Genomic DNA, 25,744 nt, shown 5'->3' with positions numbered 1-25,744 from the left:
AAAAGAGGTGATTTGCTTCCTTTGGCCCATTTGGGTGCTGCAGGTGACTGGAGACTACACCAAAGTGTCAGGGTCATTAACCATGATGCAACATGAAGTAGCCTCATGGGGCCCTCTCCCCCAGAAGAACATCTTTATGAACTCCCTTTTCTGCTCTTCCATTAGGACATAATATGAGGAGCTGGTCCCCTATATGTTGAGTACCCTGCTGCCACCCGGCAGTTAGAAACAGTCTAGGATACATAAGAGAGCTATTCTTTTTTTTTTTTTTTTTAATACTTTAAGTTGTAGGGTACATGTGCATAACGTGCAGGTTTGTTACATATGTATACTTGTGCCATGTTGCTGTGCTGCACCCATCAACTCATCATCACCCATCGACTTGTCATTTACATCAGGTATAACTCCCAATGCAATCCCTCCCCCCTCCCTCCTCCCCATAATAGGCCCCGGTGTGTGATGTTCCCCTTCCCGAGTCTAAGTGATCTCATTGTTCAGTTCCCACCTATGAGTGAGAACATGCAGTGTTTGGTTTTCTGTTCTTGCGATAGTTTGCTGAGAATGATGGTTTCCAGCTGCATCCATGTCCCTACAAAGGACACAAACTCATCCTTTTTTATGGCTGCAGAGTATTCCATGGTGTATATGTGCCACATTTTCTTAATCCAGTCTGTCACTGATGGACATTTGGGGTGATTCCAAGTCTTTGCTATTGTGAATAGGGCCACAATGAACATACATGTGCATGTGTCTTTATAGCAGCATGATTTATAATCCTTCGGGTATATACCCAGTAATAGGATGGCTGGGTCATATGGTATTTCTAGTTCTAGATCCTTGAGGAATCGTCATGATGGATTAGAGACTTAAATGTTAGACCTAAAACCATAAAAACTCTAGAAGAAAACCTAGGTAATACCATTCAGGACATAGGTATGGGCAAGGACTTCATGTCTATAACACCAAAAGCAACAGCAACAAAAGCCAAAATTGACAAATGGGATCTAATTAAACTAAAGAGCTTCTGCACAGCAAAAGAAACTACCATCAGAGTGAACAGGCAACCTACAGAATGGGAGAAAATTTTTGCAATCTGCTCATCTGACAAAGGGCTAATATCCAGAACCTACAAAGAACTCACACAAATTTACAAGAAAAAAACAAAAACCCCATCAAAAAGTGGGCAAGGGATATGAACAGACATTTCTTAAAAGAAGACATGCATATAGCCAACAGACACATGAAAAAATGCTCGTCATCACTGGCCATCAGAGAAATGCAAATCAAAACCACAATGAGATACCATCTCACACCAGTTAGAATGGCAATCATTAAAAAGTCAGGAAACAACACGTGCTGGAGAGGATGTGGAGAAATAGGAACACTTTTACACTGCTGGTGGGATTGTAACCTAGTTCAACCATTATGGAAAACATAAGAGAGCTATTCTTGACTCTTGGGTGACATCTAGAGGAGTGATGTTCATAAGAAGCATACTTCAAACACAAAACATATTCATGACCTTGTTCACTTTTGAAAAGCTCCTAAATTATGGGAAATCAAGCTTCAAACTCTGAATCCTCTTTTAAGAAACAACTGCCATTAGAAACACGTTTTCAATTTCAACTCTAACTTTTCCTTCTTCTCCCACCCCTGCATCTTCATCTTTTCCTTTATCTGAACCTTCCTGTTCTGCTTTACTTCTTCTTCTTTACTTCTTCTAGCACCAGCACCTGAGGAAACTTTCCATGTCTCTGATCCCCTCCCTGAAACTTCTATTCTGGCAGCCTTTTTCAAGGTGTGATATACAGGAAGAGGTGGGTCTAACACCCCTTGGGCAAAAACTGAATTTAAGAGTGTTATCAAAGGCTTCCTTGACCTGTTCCAAGATTCTATATGGTTTGTGAAAGAATTTGAACTGACACTTTGAACTTATGAGCCTGGATATTCTGACCTATATCAATTAATTCATATGTTGGTGTCAGAAGGCAAGGCCATTGGGTGGTTAAAAAAGGCAAACTGAAATAATCCTTTAGAGGATTTTCAAAAACAAACTGAAGCAGACCATGAAGGGGCCTGCATTTTATCCAAGTCTCTCCATGATGCCATTCCCCAGGTCTTTCCTTTAAAAAAAAATGTATATTGGAGGAGAGTTGAGCAATGTACTCAAAAGGCCAGATGAATGTGTAGTTATTTGGAATGGTAATGAGATAAGCTTTAAACAATATTCTAAAATGGTTGACACTAGCCTCCAAGATTACCAGAACAATTTTCTCATAAACTCTACTTTCTTCAATTGCTTAAATGAGGACTTGGTTACCTTAGTTAAAATACACTAGCTTCTTAACTGGATGAATATACAAACCCATGAATTAGTAAGCTTTCAGACCAAAATGAATCAGAAAAAAAGACAGAACTAATGGCTTAAAGATTATTAATTTGCACCTCAACAACTGGCTAGTCAAACCAGGCCTTTTAAGAAAAGACAAATGCCTCCTTCTAATGATAAAAGAGGTGTCTGCTTCTATTCCAAAAAGCCTGGCCATTTTGGAAAGGATTGTAGAAAACATAAATAATAGCAGGAACAACAAAAGCACAGGATGCCATAAGATGAACAGGGTTGCTCTGAGGATCAAAATGGGATTTTCCCATTAGGAGAAGTGGAAATGTTCATAAATGGAGAACAGATATGCACCCTCATAGTCACTTTATGTCCTCAACCCTACACCCCTTAAATCGTCCCCTTCCTCAGAGTAATAAACTATACGAACTGTAGGGGTATCTAATCAACCTATGACTGTATATAAGTCCAAACCCTTAGAATTCCATGAAGGCTCATTGAGTAACCTTCATTCCTTTCTGCATGGTCCCTTGGCTCCTATACACCTCTCAGAGAGATATTTTTTGGAACTTCGCAATACATACATTCCCCTCTCTCAGAAAGGGGAAATGTTAAATTTAGAGTAGAAGGAGCTAATGGAACAATTACAGAATGAGAATTAAACCACTGAGATTATAAAACAGATCTGACATTTTTTTTTTCTAAACCAAGAATAGGAAATGACACTAATGATTTATTGCAAACTTTGCTGGACCACTTATGGTCCCAATCTTCCATTAACATTAAGATATATTCAACTACCGGCCAGGCTCGGTGGCTCATGCCTGTAATCCCAGCACTTTGGAGGCCGAGGAGGGCTGATAACGAGGTCAGGAGATCGAGTCCATTCTGGCTAACACGGTAAAACCCCATCTCTATTAAAAATACAAAAAGTTAGCCAGGCGTGGTGGCGGGCGCCTGTAGTCCCAGCTACTCGGGAGGCTGAGGCAGGAGAATGGCATGAACCCGGGAGGCGGAGCTTGCAGTGAGCCAAGATCGCGTCACTGCACTCCAGCCTAGGCAAAAGAGTAAGACTCCGTCTCAAAAACAAAAACAAAAGAAAAAAAGAAAAGAAAAAAGTATATATTCAATACCCCCATTAAAGTGAAAGTAAATCTGCTTAAGATTTACCCAATATCAGACAATACCCAGTAGGGTCCGAAGCAATGAAAGGAACCAGACCTATAATAAGGTCTAATTATTCCTTGCACCAGCCCATATAACATTCTGACCCTTTCCATAGGAAGCTGAACAGGAGGGGCCGGCATTTCCTGTAAGATTTGAGAGCTGTCAACAACGCTGTAGTCCCAAGACATCCGATGGTACAAAACCCCCATATTCTTTTGGCAGCAGTCCCTCCTGAAAGTGAGAAATTTACTGTGGCTGATTTATACAGTGCTTTTTTTTTTTTTTTAAAGCATTCCAGTAGAGCCAGAGAGTCAATATTTATTTGCCTTTACTTATGACAACTGCCAGTATTCCCAGATCATTATGCCCCAAGATTATACTGAGAGCCCTACCAATTTTTTTCAATTATTGAAATCTGACTTGGCCAATGTATATTTCTCAGAGGGATCTATGCTTGTCCAATATATGGATAATCTTTTCCTTTGCTCCCTAAATATGCAAGCTTCTAAGGGTGATAGCATGAATTTCTTAAAATAATTGGCATCCAAGGGACATAAAGTTTCTAAAAGCAACTCCGATTTTGCCAGACACAGGTAAAATACTTAGGATATTTTATTTTATTTATTTATTTATTTTTTTTTTGAGACGGAGTCTCGCTCTGTCCCCCAGGCTGGAGTGCAGTGGCCGGATCTCAGCTCACTGCAAGCTCCGCCTCCCGGGTTCACGCCATTCTCCTGCCTCAGCCTCCCGAGTAGTTGGGACTACAGGCGCCCGCCACCGCGCCCGGCTAGTTTTCTGTATTTTTTAGTAGAGACGGGGTTTCACCGTGTTAGCCAGGATGGTCTCGATCTCCTGACCTCGTGATCCGCCCGTCTCGGCCTCCCAAAGTGCTGGGATTACAGGCTTGAGCCACTGCGCCCGGCCAGGATATTTTATTTCTAAGGAAGGATTGTTCATAAACCCAGACAGGATTAAATTCCTTGCTGAGATGTCTCCTTTCCTTCCCTCTACCTAGCATGGAATGAGATTACCAGGGAATGTGCTTTCCCAATGAGAGCACAAAAAAATTCCACTTAGATTGCCTAATAACTGTGCTGATGTTAACACTGAAGCCCAGATACCTCCTTACTCTATCAGTTGCAATCTCGACACTGGGACTTTGAAAGAACTATCCAGGAATGAGCTTTTCCAGCAGTGAGGGACATCTTGACACACAGATTTTGATCATCAATGTTTTCAAGAAGAAAGATTTTTTATCAAAAAAGGGAAACGAGTAAAGAAAAGAACTTCTATCTAAGGAATGTAAGGCCTTTCAGATTATCAGGCCCAGAAAGGCATTCAAATGAAATAACAATCACATCTTACTTCCCCCCACTTTGAGCTATGTATTTAGCTAGAAAAACTGCAAACTTTTGCCACAAGTAGCTACAAATTAACCTAATAATGCTACACTGGACACGATATCCAACACCCTATACCATAAAAATACATAGCCAATTAATAATCAATGTAATTTCTGTAAACCAGTGAAAATTCCTGACAAACAACTTTGTGACAGCCCACTGGCTGTCCTTTTTTTGCCTTTAAAAACCTGCTTGTAACAAAGGCCAAATGGAGCTCATATCCAGGGTTACTTGGGTCTGAGTCTTCCAGGCAGCTTTCCTTACTTTGGCTCAGGTAAACTCTTTCAATCATATTTTGTGCTTCAGCCTCTTCTTTCGGGATTGACACCATGCAGATGTTTCTGAGACACAGAAACAATGTCTCATAGAATCTCGTATCTCTGAAGGTTTGTTCCATTTTTTACTTATTTCAGTAAAATTTTCAGAAAGGTTTTGGAGAAAATAATTGAGGAGTTTCACTGGAAAACAATGCTTTCCCCAGAGAGCACAAAATAACATCCAGCAACATCTGGAAGTTTTGGCTATATCTCAATGAGCTTTACTTTGGCATGGCCTCAAGGAAAAACAAATAAAAAGCATTGCTGAGACAACTGCTTAAGCTCAGAGCATTCCAAATGGCAGAGCAAGCCATGATCTGGCCTCTGTGGAATGATATCTGAAAGGAAGAGAATGATGTGTGTGAGCTCAAGGTGGACTGTCAGCATAATAGCATAGATACACTATCAAGTAAAGTGTGCCAAAGATCCATTCCAATAAAAACATTCACTATTGCCTCAATACACCTCAATGCAAACATCCATGCCTCTTTGTGTCAGTAGCAGAGGTAGAATTTCCTTTCTACTTTTCCCACTTTTGTTTAAGACACAGTAATTCCATGTCTTTAGGCCTGGATTTGATTCCTTCCTCTTCTTCAACTCTCATATCCAATAAAGTATATTGGAAATTCCTGATTTAAAATACTTTGACTTGTGCTCCCTCTCTTGTGGCCAAAATTCCACTTAGATTGCCTAATAACTGTGCTGATGTTAACACTGAAGCCCAGATACCTCCTTATTCTATCAGTTGCAATCACTGACAAGCCTGTCTGCAACTACAGTGACTCAGCTAACTACTATAGAAATGGGAGAGCAAGAGATCAGGGAAGAAGATATTGTCTTGGAAACTGCCTCTCTCCAAATATGTATATATGTATAAAATTGCAAATAACAATTCAAGCAGAAATCTCTAATTATGAATTCAGTCCAAAGATTCTTGAACAATGAATTGCTCCAAGGCATTGTCATTCCCAGTTTCACTGAATTCATATTTAAATATTCTGAGTTGATATAGCTCATACAGAATATTTATCTGAAAGCAACATAAGCAGCTTTTTCACACTAATTAATTTCATATATTTAATAATCATCTGTAAATGAATATAGATGTTTTATTTAATTTTTATTTTTTTATTATCAATTTTTATGTTTCATTGTGTTAAATGGGTTTCTAGGAATTTTATGTCAAAACATTACTTAGTCCTTCAGGAAATAAGCATCTGAGTTAAGGATTGACTTGAAATCATTGTCAAAGAAATAACTGAGGCTTAAATTAGGAGACACCTCTAGTGTAAAGAAGTCTGGAATGAGCCATGAGATCTGGATTCTAGTTTCTTCTGTGAGGCTAAAAACTGTGTGATCCTGGCCATGTTCCTCAACAGTTTTGGACCTCAATTTTTCTAAGCATGAAATGAGCATTTAGATTGTATTATTTTTAAAGTTCAGGTGGAGTTTTTCTCTTTTCTACATTCCTCAGTACTTATTTATTACATGCATTAGCATTCAATTTATTGCTGTCTCTAAGTGCTTACACTTCCCAACTAGAATATAAATTCCCTGAGGCAGAAGATCTGTACTTCCAGAACACCCTCAGTGTTTAGCAGTATTGGACATATAGTATGTATGGCATGCAGTCACCCAAGATAAGTAAATTTAACTGGGTTGGCTTAACTACACAGCTACTGCTTCTCTAGTTTTGTCCTCAGCTTTGCACTGTAAAACAAAACAAAACAAGATAAAACAAAAAAAAAACTTTCTGTGTTTTAGTTCAAGCTATTGTGATCAAACCCCAAATGTATTCATGTATACCCTATCCACAAAGCTAATTTACAAACTGGAATCTCAGTTTATTCTTTTAACATGACCATTGTAAGTTCCACGGGAACATTTTTGGCTAATTATAGCATACAATGGGATGCTTCCTTAAAACGGTTGGCACAACAGTATATCTGAATATCAGAGAGCAGCACTAAGCAATAGGGGCTGCTAGAGCAACAGGAAAGAACTTAACAAAAATTGTTTTGCTGAGAGAAGGTAGTTATCAGAGAACATATAAAAATTATTTTTCCTCTATGGAAATCAAAGAAATGTAAGATGAAAAAAGAATAGTATATCCTGTTTTAGCTTGTTTTGCTAAGTATAGATGAAGACATACACAGGAGAATTCAGTACAACTTAGACTCTTTGACAGTTGAGAATAACAATGAATTTGACAATGTTTTCTAGACCAAGTATATATTTTTATACTGATGAAGAAATTTTCCAAATCATATTATGCAATAATTTAAAAACAATTGCCCTGATTATTTGCAAACATGGTCATATTAACCTCAGCACATGCCCATTTGAGGGACATTCCCTAATTTAAAAAGAGAAAAAAGCCAAACAAATGTAATTTGAATTGACTATAAAAATATCTAGAGAGAAACAGCAGCTACATTAATATTAATTCTAAATTTAGAACAAACTAAACATTCAATCCAGATTTAATTAGTGGTGAGTGCCTTTTAATCTGAATACTACTTTTGGGTATCTATATCATAAATGTCTTCAGGAACATTTCACCAGTGCCTCAAGTCCAAAAAGATCAAGCTGCTTTCTTTCTTTTTGTGAAAAACTGCACTACAAAACAGTATATAGAAAATTTGGTATAGTTGCCAATAGCTTGAAAGACTTTAAAGATAAAACTAAGGGGACAAAGAGTCTTTTAAAAACAGTATCAACCATTCTGGACAGTCAAGAAAAAAAGGCAGTGTTTTTTATGTATGCAAGACAAGGGTAAGGAAAGAACCTTTTCAAAACAGCAGGACCTTACCTGGGAGCAAAGGAAAGCATATAATATTAGATAGGAACTTTTGCTCATGCTAACACTTTTCAGTCGCTTTCTGTGGGGGCACAGAAGCTTTCTTCTTCCATTTGCCTGTCTCTACAGTCTCTTTCCAACACAACTCATTTTCTAGCAAATTTCAGCTGAATTTTCTTCCATACCTTAAATAATTAAAGACACTGACATTATAACTTAATATATGGTAACTAAAGACATGGATATTGACATTCGCAAATCCTGCAATGATTCTGCTCTAAGTTGATTTAAGCAATAAATTGTGGCTCCCATGATGACCTTCATTACTCCATCATGTTATTCCATAAGATCCATGTAACTCAGAATGATGGAATGAAGAGAAGAAAGGATAGGAAAAAATACATTGCAATACTAGATATTTTTGCTTTGTTCGCCATCAGCCTTAGTGCTGTCACTAGTCTTTAATTAAGAATAATAAGAGAAACGTTCTTAAGTCTGCATTACTCTCACTTAGTAAGAGTGCTCATGATAATAACCTAAAAAGTTTACTCTGTAAAATATGTTATGCTACTACATTGGTCTCTTCTCAACAATATTTTCTTTCTACCTCATGAAATACTATGAATGATGTATGGTCAAATTTCACTTTGTTTAATGGGAATCTTCCTCATATCATCGGATTCCTTTCTAAATCCTCTTTAAGGTGCATATGCTTCCATTACATATCAGGAAACAGCTGCCAATTCTAGCTCAAAGGAATCCATTTAGAGTTATGTGAAAACAAAATGTATGAAGATTAAATTTCCTCTGTATTAAATCTTGAGTGAACAAAAGCAAATATACTCTATTTTGCTAACACTCGCCACCCTAAGTTCCAGACTCTCAAAGAACAGATAGAAAATTTTAGAAGGAAACACACCATCACACACTTTTAATCCTAAATGTTGGCACAATATGTGGAGAACAAGGAGAATGTGTATCCAAAACCTCTAGCCCCTGGGTCATCTGTTTCCCTGCATGAGAGGGCAAGGGCCCCACCAGTTGGAGTACAGCAGCCACATACCACTGCAATCAGGACACAAGGCTCTGTTAAAGTGACTGCCCCCATTTTAACTGAAGCACAGTGGCAGCTTACATTCTATCGTTTAGGAAGAGATGTGGATCCAGGGAAGGAGGGAGTCAATCACTTTTACATATTTTAGGTGCTCATGCTAACAGTAAATTCAAGTACTTTAAAGCATTCATATTTTACCTACAGGCAAGCATGCCTAACATCTGCTGTTACTGGGTAATCTCAAAAAAAGCTTCTTAGCAAAAATTGGCATTCCATATATATGTTTAACTCTTACCAATACACAATTACACATACATTTTAAACATTTCATTAACAATTATAACGATCAGGACTTCTAAAACGACCTCAAGAAATTAGTCGCAGGGGAAAACAAAACAGAGGTTTTAGACAGGGGCAAACTATCCTTTTTAAGGGATGTTTCCTAGTGCCCAGAGAGATAGTAAACAATGTTTTCTATAAAATATCAATCTTTTACAATTTCAACTGCAAGTATTTTCTGATAACTCAGGGATATGTTGCTTATTCCTATAAATCAACCAATAAAATATTTTTATTCAATTTACTGAGTCTGAGATATGATATAATGGAGACTGTGCCAATACAATGTCAAGGGGACAGTTGGAGCCTCAGACAGAAAGTTAAGTGAACTAACCACAGGAGGATCCAGTTGGCTTATTGAAAGCAGGATGTCTTCAACATCTCCTTCAGCTCCCCTGGAAAGACAAATTAGAGCAGGGAGAAAATGCAGGGAGCCCAAGTTTAAAACATTTTGTCGTATAACTTCAGTCAGTGATATTTGCATAAGGTAAGAAAACATAGTCCAATTTTCTACACTTCTAAACAATAAAATCTCATTAATTCAGAGTCTAGTATGAAATCAGCTTGGGAATAATTTCACTTTAACTAGAGTTTACCTTTTCTATTCTGAAGGTGTACACAGAGGATTTTATAAAATTGAGTTCCTTGGGCTCTAGGTTTGATTTCACTGTGTTATATTGAGAAAGTCACTTAGCTTCTCCGGTCATCTTTTTTCACATCCATAAAATTAGTGGAGTAAAATTAGATAGTAATTTTATGGGACTTCGAAGTTTTAATAATCTGTGATGCTCAGACCAGTTTTTCCTAGACCAAATCACAAGAATGCTCATAAAATCCTTTGGTTGCCTGGAGTTTTGTTGGTAGGCCAGGCTTTAATTTAAAAGTTTAATCTACTTAATAATTTAAGCAATTAAAGTGCATGAACATGTAGTGCTTGGAGCAGGAATACCTGCACTCTCTGACACTCTCACCTCTGTGACCATAGCTGAGAAACGAAAATTAAACAACAAAGAAAATCTGTGAAATCAAATAGCTCCTGCGTTCAGACTCACAAAATGTACTCAAAAGAGAGTTCTTAGACTAGTCATAAAAACTGGAGTTAATCACTCTTAACAACTTCTACTAATTAGGTAATAGCTGCCTGAAACACAGAGCTGTGTTAAGAAGAAATTTTGAGGTCTTAAGTCGACTCTCTGAGAATAGAAACTATGATCAATTGGCATTGTTTGCCATGGACAAGAGCAGACCTATGGTAGCAAATGTACTCTATCTCTTTACATGGAACTTAGTCTTAATTCACACATAATTCTAGCAAGTTTAATGATTTAATTTGTTAGTATATAGCAGAATAGAAAACATAATTTAGAAAGTTGGGAGAGGGGTTACCAAAGTGGGCTCACTAAAAGCTGTGAAAGGTTGCAGCACAAAGCAAGGATACAAACACGATCATTTTTTTCCTTTAAGTTCCAGGATACATGTGCAGAATGTGCAAGTTTATTATACAAGTTATGTGTGTCATGGTGGTTTGCTGCACTTATCAACTGGTCATCTAGGTTTTAAGCCCCACATGCATTAGCTATTAGTCCTAATGGTCTCCCTCCCCTCAGCCACCACCCTCCTTACAGGCCCCAGTGTGTGTTGTTCCCCTTCTTGTGTCCATGTGTTCTCAGTTTTCAACTTCCACTTACGAGTGAGAACATGAGGTGTTTGTTTTTTTGTTCTTGTGTTAGTTTGCTGAGGGCGATAGCTCCCAACTTCATCCACGCTCCTGCAAAGGACATGATCTCATTCCTTTTTATGGCTGCATAGTATTCAATGGTTTCTATGTACCACATTTTCTTTATCCAGTCTATCATTGATGAACATTTGGATTGGTTCCATGTCTTTGCTATTTTAAATAGTGCTTCAATAAACATACATGTGCAAAACATGATAATTATTATAGTCACAGATCAAAGTCACAGAATTGCAACAAATTAGGGAGCATTATGTAAATCACATTGGTCCTACAAACCATAGTAATCTAGGCCTAAAAATGTCAGTCTATTACAGTTCAGTTTGATAAGTGATACATATACTGGAGACCCAAAGCATGTATCAGGAGAAAGGTACAGTTATTTTCACTATGCCCTGATAAATAAAATCCAAACTCCTGAACCTGATATATTAGGCCTAATTCATCCTCTTCTCCACATGCCTTTAATCTAAAATCCACCTATATAGATGCCTTGTTGTTTACAAAATATGGCATTCTTTCTCTCAACCCAGGGCTTTTCAAATATTGTTTCTTCTGCCTGTGACATCCTCATTTTAGTTACTAAATCTTAGCTATCCTTCATAACCCAGCTCCAACGGTTGACACCTCTAAGATACATTTCCTGGCACTATTCTGTCACTTCACCACACCCCAGGATACCACACTTCATCCAAGTGTAAGATTATACCTCTTGCCCTCGGCTTCCCTGGCAACCTGTTCAAACCTCAATGTAGCATCTATAACCTGGTACTGGATGTCTGCTCTTTCTTTCTATGTTATTAGCTTATTCAGGTTACTCATCTTTCTCTGCAGTGCCTAGCCAGCCCAAGATGCTGTATTTCTTAAGTAAATTAAAATTTAAAATATCCACAAGGCTTAGAGATTTTCAAGATTTTCTAATATTTAGAAATTTGCCAATATATAAATGACCTGCTATTCAGAGCTTAGCCTGCTGGCATGTTCAGGATGACTCAGTGAAACTTCCACTAGGTAGTATTTTGCTAAAAGTTTGCTCTAGTCACTCAAGACTGTTAAAACTTCCTGTACTACAAAGCATTATAAGATGCACTTGTTGTACTAATCTGAGCATTTCACAATTGTTCTAAATTGCTGAATTATAACTTAAAGGCAAAATGCATAAATGCTTTTTCATTTGTTGAGTCCAAAAATACTGAGTATCTGTCATGAGTCAGACACTATGCTTGGCCCTAAAGATAGAGTGATCAGAAAGATGGCCATCCATCCTGTCCTTGTAAAGATTACCAAGTATCTGCTTTCTCTGTGTACTGAAAAGAATTAACAAAATAATTCTTGCAATGTAATATAAAATAGCAACAACAACAACAAAAAACCCAAAACAAACAAACAAACAAAAAACAAAAACAACAACCCTCCAAATACAGTAATGGCAGTATTCTGAATTTAAATAGCTCATTGCCTTCGATAGAATACTATAAATACCCAAAGAACAAGACTCTCAGGTGCGTATTACTGTTCCAATTCTGTAGACAATGAAATTGAGGTCTTGAAATGTTAAATAACCTGGCAATCATCATAAAGCTGGAAGATGGTGGAGACTGGACTCAAACTCGGAATTATGTGGGTTCAAGGCCTATTTATGTTCCCAATTCTCATGGCCCATTAATAGTTACATGGAAAAAACACTGGGCCATGTATATGTATAATGTAACATAAAATTTGTAAAGGTGTTTTAAACTTTAATTTCTTATCGATACATAATATTTGTACATATTTACGAGGTACATGTGATATTTTCTTATATGTATATAATGTGTAATGATCAAGTCAAGGTATTTGAGGTATTCATCACCTCATTTATTATCTATATGTATTGGGAAAATTTCCAGTCCTGTCTCCTAGTTATTTTGAAATATACAATACATTGTTGTTAACTATAGTCACACTACTTTACTAAATTGATCTTAAGAAGGTAGAGATTAGAATGATAGATACCAAAGGCTAGGAAGTACGTATGAGTGAGGGGACAGTGAAGAGACATAGAAATATATAATTAGGGCCGTTTCCGGTGGAGCTGTCGCCTAGCCCCTATCGCAGAGTGGAGCGGGGCTGGGAGCAAAGCGCTGAGGGAGCTCGGTACGCCGCCACCTCGCACCCGCAGCCTCGTGCCCGCCGCTGCCCGTCCCCAGAGAACCACGGAGTCTGGCAGTACTGCCGCCAGCGAGGAGGCATGCAGCCTTCAAGAATGTGAACTCTACGTCCAGAAGCATAACATTCAAGCACTGCTCAAAGATTCTATTGTGCAGTTGTGCACTGCTCGACCTGAGAGACCCATGGTGTTCCTCAGGGAATACTTTGAGAGGTTGGAGAAGGAGGAGGCAAAACAGATTCAGAATCTGCAGAAAGCAGGCACTCGTACAGACTCAAGGGAAGATGAGATCTCTCCTCCTCCACCCAACCCAGTGGTTAAAGGTCGGAGGCGACGAGGGCTATTAGCGCTGAGGTCTACACGGAGGAAGATGCCACATCATATGTTAGAAAGGTTATACCAAAAGATTACAAGACGATGGCTGCTTTAGCCAAAGCCATTGAGAAGAATGTGCTGTTTTCACATCTTGATGATAATGAGAGAAGTGATATTTTTGATGCCATGTTTTCGGTCTCCTTTATCGCAGGAGAGACTGTGATTCAGCAAGGTGATGAAGGGGATAACTTCTATGTGATTGATCAAGGAGAGACGGATGTCTATGTCAACAATGAATAGGCAACTAGTGTTGGGGAAGGAGGGAGCTTTGGAGAACTTGCTTTGATTTATGGAACACCTAGAGCAGCCACTGTCAAAGCAAAGACAAATGTGAAATTGTGGGGCATCGACCAAGACAGCTATAGAAGAATCCTCATGGGAAGCACACTGAGAAAGCGGAAGATGTATGAGGAACTCCTCAGTAAAGTCTCTATTCTAGAGTCTCTGGATAAGTGGGAACGTCTTACGGTAGCTGATGCATTGGAACCAGTGCAGTTTGAAGATGGGCAGAAGATTGTGGTGCAGGGAGAACCAGGGGATGAGTTCTTCATTATTTTAGAGGGGTCAGCTGCTGTGCTACAACGTCACTCAGAAAATGAAGAGTTTGTTGAAGTGGGAAGATTGGGGCCTTCTGATTATTTTGGTGAAATTGCACTACTGATGAATCGTCCTCGTGCTGCCACAGTCGTTGCTCGTGGCCCCTTGAAGTGCGTTAAGCTGGACCGACCTAGATTTGAATGTGTTCTTGGCCCATGCTCAGACATCCTCAAACGAAACATCCAGCAGTACAACAGTTTTGTGTCACTGTCTGTCTGAAATCTGCCTCCTGTGCCTCCCTTTTCTCCTCTCCCCAATCCATGCTTCACTCATGCAGACTGCTTTATTTTCCCTACTTGCAGTGCCAAGTGGCCACTGGCATCGCAGCTTCCTGTCTGTTTATATATTGAAAGTTGCTTTTATTGCACTATTTTCAATTTGGAGCATTAACTGAATGCTCATACACAGTTAAATAAATAGAAAGAGTTCTATGGAGACTTTGCTGTTACTGCTTCTCTTTGTGCAGTGTTAGTATTCACCCTGGGCAGTGAGTGCCATGCTTTTTGGTGAGGGCAGATCCCAGCACCTATTGAATTACCATAGAGTAATGATGTAACAGTGCAAGATTTTTTTTTTTAAGTGACATAATTTTCCAGTTCTAAGCATATTTAGACTGTGGCCATATATGCTGTATTTCTTTGTAGAATAAATGGTTTCTCATCAAGCTCTAAAGATTAGGGAAAATGGATATAGAAAATCTTAGTATAGTAGAAAGACATCTGCCTGTGATTAAACTAGTTTAAGGGTGGAAAAATGCCCATTTTTGCTAATTATCAATGAGATATGATTGGTTCAATTTTTTTTCCAGAAGTTTTGTTTGCCAAGCTAATCTGCCTGGTTTTATTTATATGTTGTTATTAATGTTTCTTCTCCAATTCTGAAATACTTTTAAGTGTGGCTATCTATACCTGCCTTTTAAGTTTGAAACTAACTCATAGACTGCAAATATTGGTTAGTATTTAACTACATCTGCCTCGGCTCACAAATTTCGATTAAGACCTTTATCCAGCTAGTGCCAAATAATTGATCAGATGCTGAATTGAGAATAAGAATTTGAGGTCTGCAATCTTGGTTGTTAATTTAGAACTTTTGGTTAAAGTATGTCCTTCAGCTGACTCCAGTATAATCTCCTCTGCTTATTAAACTTATTCCAGGAGATTGGATTTGCTATGACTAGATACAGATGGAGCAAACATCCTAACCGAGAAAAGAGGTGATGCTGCTAAAGGGAGAAATGGCAGGCGGACAAAGTTCAGTGTCGGGAATTTTCCCTGTGAGATTCACTGGGGCATGAGATTTTGGAAGAAGTTTTTTACATTGGTTTAGTCTTTTTTTCCTTTTTATTTCAGAATTTCTGGTGGGTTGATGGTAGGGTGTAATGTGTCTGTGTTGTTTCAAATTGGTCTAAAAGGCTATCCTGCTGAAAGTCCTGCTTTCCTATCTAGCATTTATTTCTCTGGCAAACTTTTCTTTCTTTATTTCCTTTCGTTTTTAAAGTAAACTTGTGTATTGAGTCTTAACTCTATTTCAGTATCAGTATTTTCCAGCCTTACGTGTTACATTATTCCAATGATACCCAACAGTTTATTTTTATTATTTTTTTAAACAAACTTTCACAGTTCTGTAATGTAGGCACTTTTATTTTTGTTGTGATTTATATATAAGGTAATGTAGGGTTATATTTGGGAGTGACTGAAAGCATTTTTCCATCTGTGTGCAACTAACTGACTCTGAATATTGATCCCCTCTCCTGCCCTTTCCTAGGTAATTTAAATTGGTCATGGTAGATTTTTTTCATACATTTGAAAAACTTTTAGGTTGTTACTAAGTATGAAGTATAAATCTGGGGAAGAGGCTTTATGTACATTTTAGGGTGGGTAAGAAAGCCACCATGTTACAAATTTTTTAATTTCCAAAATAATCTATATTAAATGAGGGTTTTCTGATCTGTACTTTGTGTTTAGCTACCTTTTTATATTTAAAAAATTAAAAATGAAAATTATGTTGTTACAAGCTTAAAGCTTGATTTGATCTTTGTTTAAATGCCAAAATGTACTTAAATGAGTTACTTAGAATGCCATAAAATTGCAGTTTCATGTATGTATATAATCATGCTCATGTATATTTAGACACATATAATGCTTTCTAAGTGAGTTTTACTCTTAAATCATTTGGCTTGCTGTTTACTCCCTTCTGTAGTTTTTAATTAAAAAATTTAAAGATAAGTCTACATTAAACAATGATCACATCTAAAGCTTTATCTTTGTGTATATGAGAAATCAGAATTGGCATAATTTGTCTTAGTTGATATTCAAGGCTTTTAACAGTCATTATTCCTGGGCTTGGTAAGTGAATTTATGAGATTTACTGCTCTAGAAAATATAGATGGCCAAAGGACCGTTTTGTATTGCTTCCTGATTACCAGTCTGATTATACCATGTGTGCTAATATACTTTTTTTTATTATAGATTGTCTTAATGGTAGGTCAAGTAATAAAAAGAGATGAAATAATTTAAATTCTTAAAAGAAATATATAATTAGATCTTTGTAAAGATTTATAGGTCGTTGATAATTTCCTTAGAACTTGGTTTAATCTTTATTAATTTATATGTAAAAGATTATAAATAATTAATTTGGTAGAGATACATATTTGCTAAGGCATACAGCTGTTTATACAATTTTTATAAATACATATCTAACAACAGAAAAGAAGGCGGCACAAAATGGCAAAATAAAAGGCTCCACTGATCATCCCTGCTGCAAGGACACCAACTTAACAACCATCTACACACACACAAAAGCACCTTCATAGAAAATAAAATTCAGGTGTGTACTCAGAGTACCTGGTGTTAACTTCATATTGCTGAAAGACGCACTGAAGATAGAAAAAACAGCCCTGAATCACTGACCCCCACCCTCCCCTACCCCCCAGCAGCAGCTGCATGGTGCAGAGAGCTTCTTGGGGTCAGGGAGAAAGAACACAGCAATTGTGAGGCATTGAACTCAGTGCTGTCCTTTAGAGCAAAAAGGAAAATTGGAACAAACTCAGCTGATGCCCGCACATGCAGGGAGCATTTAAATCAGCCCTAGCCAAAGGGAAATCACCAATCCTAGTGATCAGAACTTGAGTTCCCACAAACCTCTCCACCAAGGCCCACAGTGCTCTATGTCTCCAAGTAAACTTGAAGGGCATTGTAGGCCATAAGAACTGAAAGTCTTAGGAGAGAGCTATTGCTGAACCTGGCCCAAAGACAGGGGACTGGGGTCGCTCATGAAATACTGAGACACCAGCTGGGGCAGCCAATGGAGTGCATCACTCCTCCCCTACCCCAGGCTGTACAGCTCATGGCTCCAAAAGACCCTTTCCTCCTGTTTGAGGAGAGGAGAGGGATGAGTAGGAAGGGCTTTGTTTTGCATCTTGGGCACCAGCTCAGCCACAGCAGGATAGGGTACCAATAAGAGCAGAGAGTCCCCCGTTCCAGGCTGTAGCTCCCAGATGACATTTCTGGGTCAGAAGAGATCCTGCTGTCTTGAAGGAAAACACTCAGTTCTGGCAGCAATCATCACCTGCTAACTGAAGGGCCCTTGGGCTCTAAATAATCAGCAGTGATACCCAGGTACTATGTTGAGGACCTTGGGTGAGCCTCTGATACTTGCTGGCTTTGGGAGGCACTCAGCACATAACCAGCTGTGGTGGCTATGGGGCAAAATCCCTTCTGCTAGAGAAAAGCAGGGAGAAAAAGGGACTTATTTTTGCACCTTAGGTACCAGGATAGCCACAGGGGTTTAGAGCACCAAGTGGGCTCTTGGGGTCCCTGATTCGAGAACATTGCTCCTAGATGGCATTTATGGATCTGTCTTGGACCAGAGGGGAGCCCACTGCTCTGAATGGTGAGTCCCAGGCCAGGTAGAAATCACCACAAGCTAACTTTCTTAAGGGAAGATCAGAGGTATTCTGGCAGTACTCCTTGTGGCCTAAGAATGATAGCTACCAAGTGAGGCTCCTCTGCCTTTGGAAAGAGAAAGAGAGTGGGAAGTACTGCATCTTGTGGTTTGAGTCCCAGCTCAGCCTCAGTACTATAGAACATCAGGTAGACTTTGAAGTTTTTTGACTCTGGTCACTGACTCCCAGATGGCACCTCTGGACCTACCCAGGGCCTGGGCGACCTTGCTTCCCTGAAGGAAAGGAAACATCATAAAGCTGGAAGATGGTGGAGACTGGACTCAAACCCAGAATTATGTCTGCCTGGCTGCTTTGCCACCCACTGACTGTAGAACCCCAGGGCCTTGAAAGAACATAGTCAGTAGCCAGGGAGTGGTTACAGCAGGCTTTGGGTGACACCCAGTGCTGTGCTGGCTTGAGGTCTGAGTAAGCACAGTCATGGTGGTGGTGGCAACAGGGCTGCTTGTGTCACATCAGCCCCAGCTTTAGGTGGCTAAGAATGAAGAGACAATCTCTATGTTTGGGAGAAAGTAGAAGAAGGGAACAAGAGTCTCTGCCTGGTAATCCAGAGAATTCTCCCCGGTCTTGTCCAAAACCATCAAGGCAGTATCTCTACAAGTCTGCAAGAACTACAGAAGACTGGGCTTTGGATGCCTACTACAGCAGAAACAGCTTACATCACAGTATCCAAGCTTTTTTCAAATATCTGGAAAGCCTTCCCAAGAAGGATGGCTACAGATAAATCCAAATAGTGAAGACTACAATAAATACCTAACTCCTCAACACCCAGACAATGAAGAACATCTAGTAGTATCAACAACATCCAGGCAAACATGACTTCACCAAGTAAACTAAATAGAGCACCAGGGACCAGTGCTGGAAAAACAAGAGAAATGTGACCTTTTAGACAAAGAAATCAAAATAGCTGTGTTGAAGAAACTCAAAGAAATTCAAGACAACACAAAGAAGAAATTCAGAGTTCTAACACACTTAACAAAGAGAATGAAATAATTTAAAAGAATCAAGCAAATATTCTGGAGCTGAAAAATGCAATTGGTATACTGAAGACTGCATCAGAGTCCTTTAATAGCAGAATGGATCAAGGAGAAGAAAGAATTAGGGAGGTTGAAGACAGGCTATTTGAAAATACACAGAGGATAAAAAATAAAAAGAATAAAAAACAAAGTACACATACAGAATCCAGAATACAGCCTCAAAAGGGCACATGTAAGAGGTATTGGCCTTAAAGAGAAGGTAGAGAAAGAGAGGAGGGTAGGAATAGTATTCAAAGGGATAACAACAAGAAACTTCAAAAACATAGGGAAAGATAGCAATATTCAAGTGCAAGAAAGTTATAGAACACGAAGCAGATATTACCCAAAATAGACTACCTCAAGGTATTTAATAATCCAACTCCCAAATGCCAAGGATGAAGAAAGGTTCCTAAAAGCAGCAAGAGAAAAGAAACAAAAAACATACAATGAAGTTCCAATACATCTGGCAGCCCACCTTTCAGTGGAAAACTCTTATAGGCCAGAAGAGAGTGGCATGACATATTTAAAATGCTAAAGAAAAAAACTTTTATCCCAGAACAGTATACCTGGCAAAAATATCCTTCAAACATAAAGAAGAAATGAAGACTTTCCCAGACAAACAAAAGTTGAGGGATTTCATCAACACCAGTCCTTTCCTACAATAAATGCTAAAGGGAGTACTTCGATCAGAAGGAAAAAAAAATTAAATGAGCAAACAGAAATAACCTGATGGTGTAAAACTCACTGGTAATAGCAAGTACACAGAAAAATACAGAATACTATAACACTGTAACTGGTATGTAAGCTACTCATCCTAAGTAGAAAGATTAAACAACGAACCAATAAAAAATAATAAGTACAATAACTTTTCCAAACATAGTGAGTACAACAAGAAACAAATAGAAACAATAAAAAGTTTAAAAACTAAGGGAATGGGATTAAAGTGCAGAGTTTTTATTAGCACCTTTTCTGTTTGCTTATTTACGCAAATACTGTTAAGTTGTTATCAGGTTAAAATAATGGGTTATAAGATAGTATTTGCAAGCTTCATGGTAACCTCAAACCAGAAATTCTACAGTGGAAACACAAAAAACAAAAAGCAAGAAAACTAAATCATATCACCAGAGAAAATCACCTTCACTAAAGAAAGACAGGAAGGAAAGAAAGAGGGAAGAAGACCACAAAACAACAAGAAAATAACAACAAAATGACATGAGTAGATCCTTACTTATCAATAATAACATTGTACAGGAATGTTCTAAACCCTCCAATCAAAAGTCATAAACTGGCAGAATGGGTAAAAAAAGAAGACCCATTATTCTTTTGCCCATAACAAACAAACTTTACATATAAATACAAAATTAAACTGAAAATAAAAAGATAGAAATAGATATTCCATGCTGATAGAAACCAAAAAAGAGCAGGAGTCACTATACTTATATCAGACAAAAGAGATTTCAAGACAAACCTACAGGAAGAGACAAAGAAGTTCACTATATAATGATAAAGGGGTCATTTCAGCAAGAGGAAATTACAATTTTAAATATATATGCACCCAACACTGGAGTATCCAGATATATAAAACAAATGTTATTAGAGCTAAAGAGATAGGCCCCAATACAAAAACAGCTGAATACATCAACACCCTACTTTCAGCATTGTACAGATACTCCAGACAGAAAAATCAACAACGAAACACTGGACTTAATCTGTACTATAGATCAAATGGATCTAACACATATTTACAGAACATTTCATCTAAGAGCTGCAGAATATACATAGATTATTGAGAAAGACAGACCATATGATAGGTCAAAAAACAAGTCCTAAAACATTAAAAAAAATTGATATAATATCAAACATCTTTTCTGAAAACAATGGAATAAAACTACAAATTAATAACAAGGAATTTTGGAAATGATACAAATACATAAGCTAAACAATATGCTCCTGAATGACCAGTGAGTCAATGAAGAAATTAAAATGAAATTGAAAAATTTCTTCAAATAAATGACAATGGAAACATAACATATCAACACCTCTGGGATACAGCAGCAAAAACAGTACTCAGAGTGATTTTTATAGCTATTAAGTGCCTATATCAAAAAAGAGGAAAAATTTCAAGTAAACAATCTAACAATACATCTCTAAAAAACCAGAAAAGCAAGAGGAAACAAGCCCAAAATTAGTAGAATAAAAGAACTAATAAAGACTAGAGCAAAAAATAAATAAATAAAATTAAAATAAAAAAAATCAATGCAGCTGGGCATGGTGGCTCACGCCTGTAATCCCAGCAGTTTGGGAGGCCAAGGTGGGTGGATCACCTGAGGTCAGGAGTTCGAGACCAGCCTGACCACCACGGAGAAACCCCATCTCTACTAAAAATATGAAATTAGCTTGGCGTTGTGGTGTATGCCTGGAATCCTAGCTACTCAGGAGGCTGAAACAGGAGAATTGTTGAACTCAGGAGGCAGAGGTTGCCGTGAGCTAAGATTGCGCCATTCCACTCCAGCCTGGGCAAAAAGAGTGAAACTCCATCTCAAAAAGAGAAAAGAAAAAAAATCAATTAAAAAAAAAAAAAAACCCCGGAGGGGGCGGAGCAAGATGGCCGAATAGGAACAGCTCCAGTCTCCAACTCCCAGCGCAACTGACACAGAAGACTGGTGATTTCTGCATTTTCAACTGAGGTACTGGGTTTATCTCACTAGGGGGTGCCTGACAATCAGTGCTGGTCAGCTGCTGCAGCCCGACCAGCGAGAGCTGAAGCAGGGGGAGGCATTCCCTCACCTGGGAAGCACAAGGGGGAATGGAATCCCTTTCCCTAGCCAGGGGAACTGAGACACACAACACCTGGAAAGCTGGGTAACTCCCACCCCAATACTGAGCTCTACCAAGGATCTTAGCAAACTGGCACATCAGGAGACTATATCCCACACCTGGCAGGAGGGTCCCACGCCCAGGGAGCCTCCCTCATTGCTAGCACAGCAGTCTGCTATCTAACAGCAAGGCAGCAGCGAGGCTGGGGGAGGGGTGCCCGCCATTGCTGAGGCTTAAGTAGATAAAGAAAGCGGCTGGGAAGCTCGAACTGGGTGGAGCTCACAGCAGCTCAAGGAGGCCTGCCTGTCTCTGAAGACTTCACCTCTGGGGACAGGGCACAGCTAAACAACAACAACAAAAAGCAGCTGAAACCTCTGCAGATACAAACGACTATGTCTGACAGCTTTGAAGAGAGCAGTGGATCTCCCAACACGGAGGTTGAGATCTGAGAATGGACAGACTGCCTGCTCAAGTGGGTCCCTGAACCCTGAGTAGCCTAACTGGGAGACATCCTCCACTAGGGGCAGACCGATACCCTACACCTCACACGGTGGAGTACACCCCGGAGAGGAAGCTTCCAAAGCAAGAATCAGACAGGTACACTCGCTGTTCAGCAATATTCTATTTTCTGCAGCCTCTGCTGCTGATACCCAGGCAAACAGGGTCTGGAGTGGATCTCAAGCAATCTCCAACAGATCTAAAGCTGAGGGTCCTGACTGTTAGAAGGAAAACTAACAAAAGGAAGGACACCCACACCAAAACCCCATCAGTACATCACCAGCATCAAAGACCAGAGGCAGATAAAACCACAAAGATGGGGAAAAAGCAGGGCAGAAAACCTGGACATTCAAAAAATAAGAGCGCATCGCCCCCTGCAAAGGAACGCAGCTCATCGCCAGCAACGGATCAAAGCTGGACGGAGAATGACATTGATGAGATGAGAGAAGAAGGCTCCAGTCCATCAAACTTCTCAGAGCTAAAGGAGGAATTACGTACCTAGTGCAAAGAAACTAAAAATCTTGAAAAAAGAGTGGAAGGATTGAAAACCAGAATAATTAATGCAGAGAAGTCCTTAAACGAACTGAGATGAAAACCATGACACGAGAAATATGTGACAAATGCACAAGCTTCAGTAACCGACTCAATCAACTGGAAGAAAGAGTATCAGTGATTGAGGATCAAATGAATGAAATGAAGCGAGAAGAGAAACCTAAGAAAAAAGAAGAAAAAGAAATGAACGAAGCCTGCAAGAAGTATGGGATTATGTAAAAAGACCAAATCTACGTCTGATTGGGGTGCCTGAAAGTGAGGGGGAAAATGGAACCAAGATGGAAAACACTCTTCAGGATATCATCCAGGAGAACTTCCCCAACCTAGTAGGGCAGGCCAACATTCAAATACAGGAAATACAGAGAACACCACAAAGATAATCCTCAAGAAGAGCAACTCCAAGACACATGATTGCCAGATTCACCAAAGTTGAAATGAAGGAAAAAATCTTAAGGGCAGCCAGAGAGAAAGGTCAGGTTACCCACAAAAGGAAACCCATCAGACTAACAGCAGATCTCTCGGCAGAAACTCTACAAGCCAGAAGAGAGTGGGGGCCAATATTCAACATTCTAAAAGAAAAGAATTTTCAACCCAGAATTTCACATCCAGCCAAACTAAGTTTCATAAGTGAAAGAGAAATAAAATCCTTTACAGATAAGCAAATGCTTAGAGATTTTGTCACCACCAGGCCTGCCTTACAAGAGACCCTGAAGGAAGCACTAAACATGGAAAGGAACAACTGGTACCAGCCATTGCAAAAATATGCCAAAATGTAAAGACCATCGAGGCTAGGAAGAAACTGCATCAACTAACGAGCAAAATAACCAGTTAATATCATAATGGCAGGATCAAGTTCACATATAACAATATTAACCTTAAATGGAAATGGACTAAATGCAACAATTAAAAGACACAGACTGGAAAACTGGATAAAGAGTCAAGACCCATCAGTTTGCTGTATTCAGGAGACCCATCTCACATGCAGGGATACACATAGACTCAAAATAAAAGAATGGAGGAAGATCTACCAAGCAAATGGAAAACAAAAAAAGCAGGGGTTGCAATCCTAGTCTCTGATAAAACAGACTTTAAACCATCAAAGATCAAAAGAGACAAAGAAGGCCATTACATAATGGTAAAGGGATCAATTCAACAGGAAGAGCTAACTATCCTAAACATATATGCACCCAATACAGGAGCACCCAGATTCATAAAGCAAGTCCTTAGAGACTTACAAAGAGACTTAGACTCCCATACAATAATAATGGGAGACTTCAACACCCCACTGTCAATATTAGACAGATCAACGAGACAGAAAGTTAACAAGGATATCCAGGAATTGAACTCATCTCTGCAGCAAGCAGACCTAATAGACATCTACAGAACTCTCCACCCCAAATCAACAGAATATACATTCTACTCAGCACCACATCACACTTATTCCAAAATTGACCACATAATTGGAAGTAAAGCACTCCTCAGCAAATGTACAAGAACAGAAATTATAACAAACTGTCTCTCAGACTACAGTGCAATCAACCTAGAACTCAGGACTAAGAAACTCAATCAAAACCGCTCAACTACATGGAAACTGAACAACCTGCTCCTGAATGACTACTGGGTACATAATGAAATGAAGGCAGAAATAAAGATGTTCTTTGAAACGAATGAGAACAAAGATACAACATAACAGAATCTCTGGGACACATTTAAAGCAGTGTGTAGAGGGAAATTTATAGCACTAAATGTTCACAAGAGAAAGCTGGAAAGATCTAAAATTGACACTCTAACATCACAATTAAAAGAAGTAGAGAAGCAAGAGAAACACATTGAAAAGCTAGCAGAAGGCAAGAAATAACTAAGATCAGAGCAGAATTGAAGGAGACAGAGACACAAAAAAACCTCCAAAAAATCAATGATTCCAAGAGTCGATTTTTTGAAAAGATCAACAAAATTGATAGACTGCTAGCACGACTAATAAAGAAGAAAAGAGAGAAGAATCAAATAGACGCAATGAAAAGTGATAAAGGGGATATCACCACTGACCCCACAGCAATACAAACTACCATCAGAGAATACTATAAACATCTCTATGCAAATAAACTAGAAAATCTAGAAGAAATGGATAATTTCCTGGACACTTACACTCTCCCAAGACTAAACCAGGAATAAGTTGAATCCCTGAATAGACCAATAGCAGGCTCTGAAATTTAGGCAATAATTAAGAGCCTACCAACCAAAAAAAGTCCAGGACCAGATGGATTCACAGCTGAATTCTACCAGAGGTACAAGGAGGAGCTGGTACCATTCCTTCTGAAACTATTCCAATCAATAGAAAAAGAGGGAATCCTCCCTAACTCATCTTATGAGGCCAACATCATCCTGATACCAAAGCCTAGCAGAGACACAACAAAAAAAGAGAATTTTAGACCAATATCCCTGATGAACATCGATGCAAAAATCCTCAATAAAATACCCGCAAACTGAATCCAGCAGCACGTCAAAAAGTTTATCCACCATGATCAAGTGGGCTTCATCCCTGGGATGCAAGGCTGGATCAACATACACAAATCCATAAACGTAATCCAGCATATAAACAGAACCAAAGACAAAAACCACATGA

The 25,744-nt window shown here is 38.9% G+C and overlaps 1 protein-coding gene and 1 pseudogene across 11 annotated transcripts in view; one reads left to right on the top strand and one right to left on the bottom strand.

Moving 5' to 3' along the window:
• Window positions 1-25,744, bottom strand: part of LOC139360590 (endogenous retrovirus group K member 113 Env polyprotein-like) — a 150,091-nt gene that overhangs the window by 93,836 nt on the left and 30,511 nt on the right. For 2 of the 11 annotated variants that reach the window (XM_071088347.1, XM_071088349.1), the window contains exon 2: window positions 9,756-9,816. The exons of the other annotated variants lie outside the window; for them this stretch is intronic. The gene's annotated coding sequence lies outside the window, so the exon portion shown is untranslated. The remainder of the gene's footprint in view (window positions 1-9,755; window positions 9,817-25,744) is intronic. 11 annotated transcript variants of the gene reach the window in all.
• LOC105476741 (cAMP-dependent protein kinase type I-alpha regulatory subunit pseudogene) lies at window positions 12,708-15,069 on the top strand (annotated as a pseudogene).

This window comes from Macaca nemestrina, chromosome X, assembly GCF_043159975.1.
Source record: "Macaca nemestrina isolate mMacNem1 chromosome X, mMacNem.hap1, whole genome shotgun sequence".
In the NCBI taxonomy this organism is placed as follows: Eukaryota; Metazoa; Chordata; class Mammalia; order Primates; family Cercopithecidae; genus Macaca; species Macaca nemestrina.
Note: the sequence above shows the minus strand (reverse complement) of the source record. Positions and strands in the feature narration are given on the sequence as shown.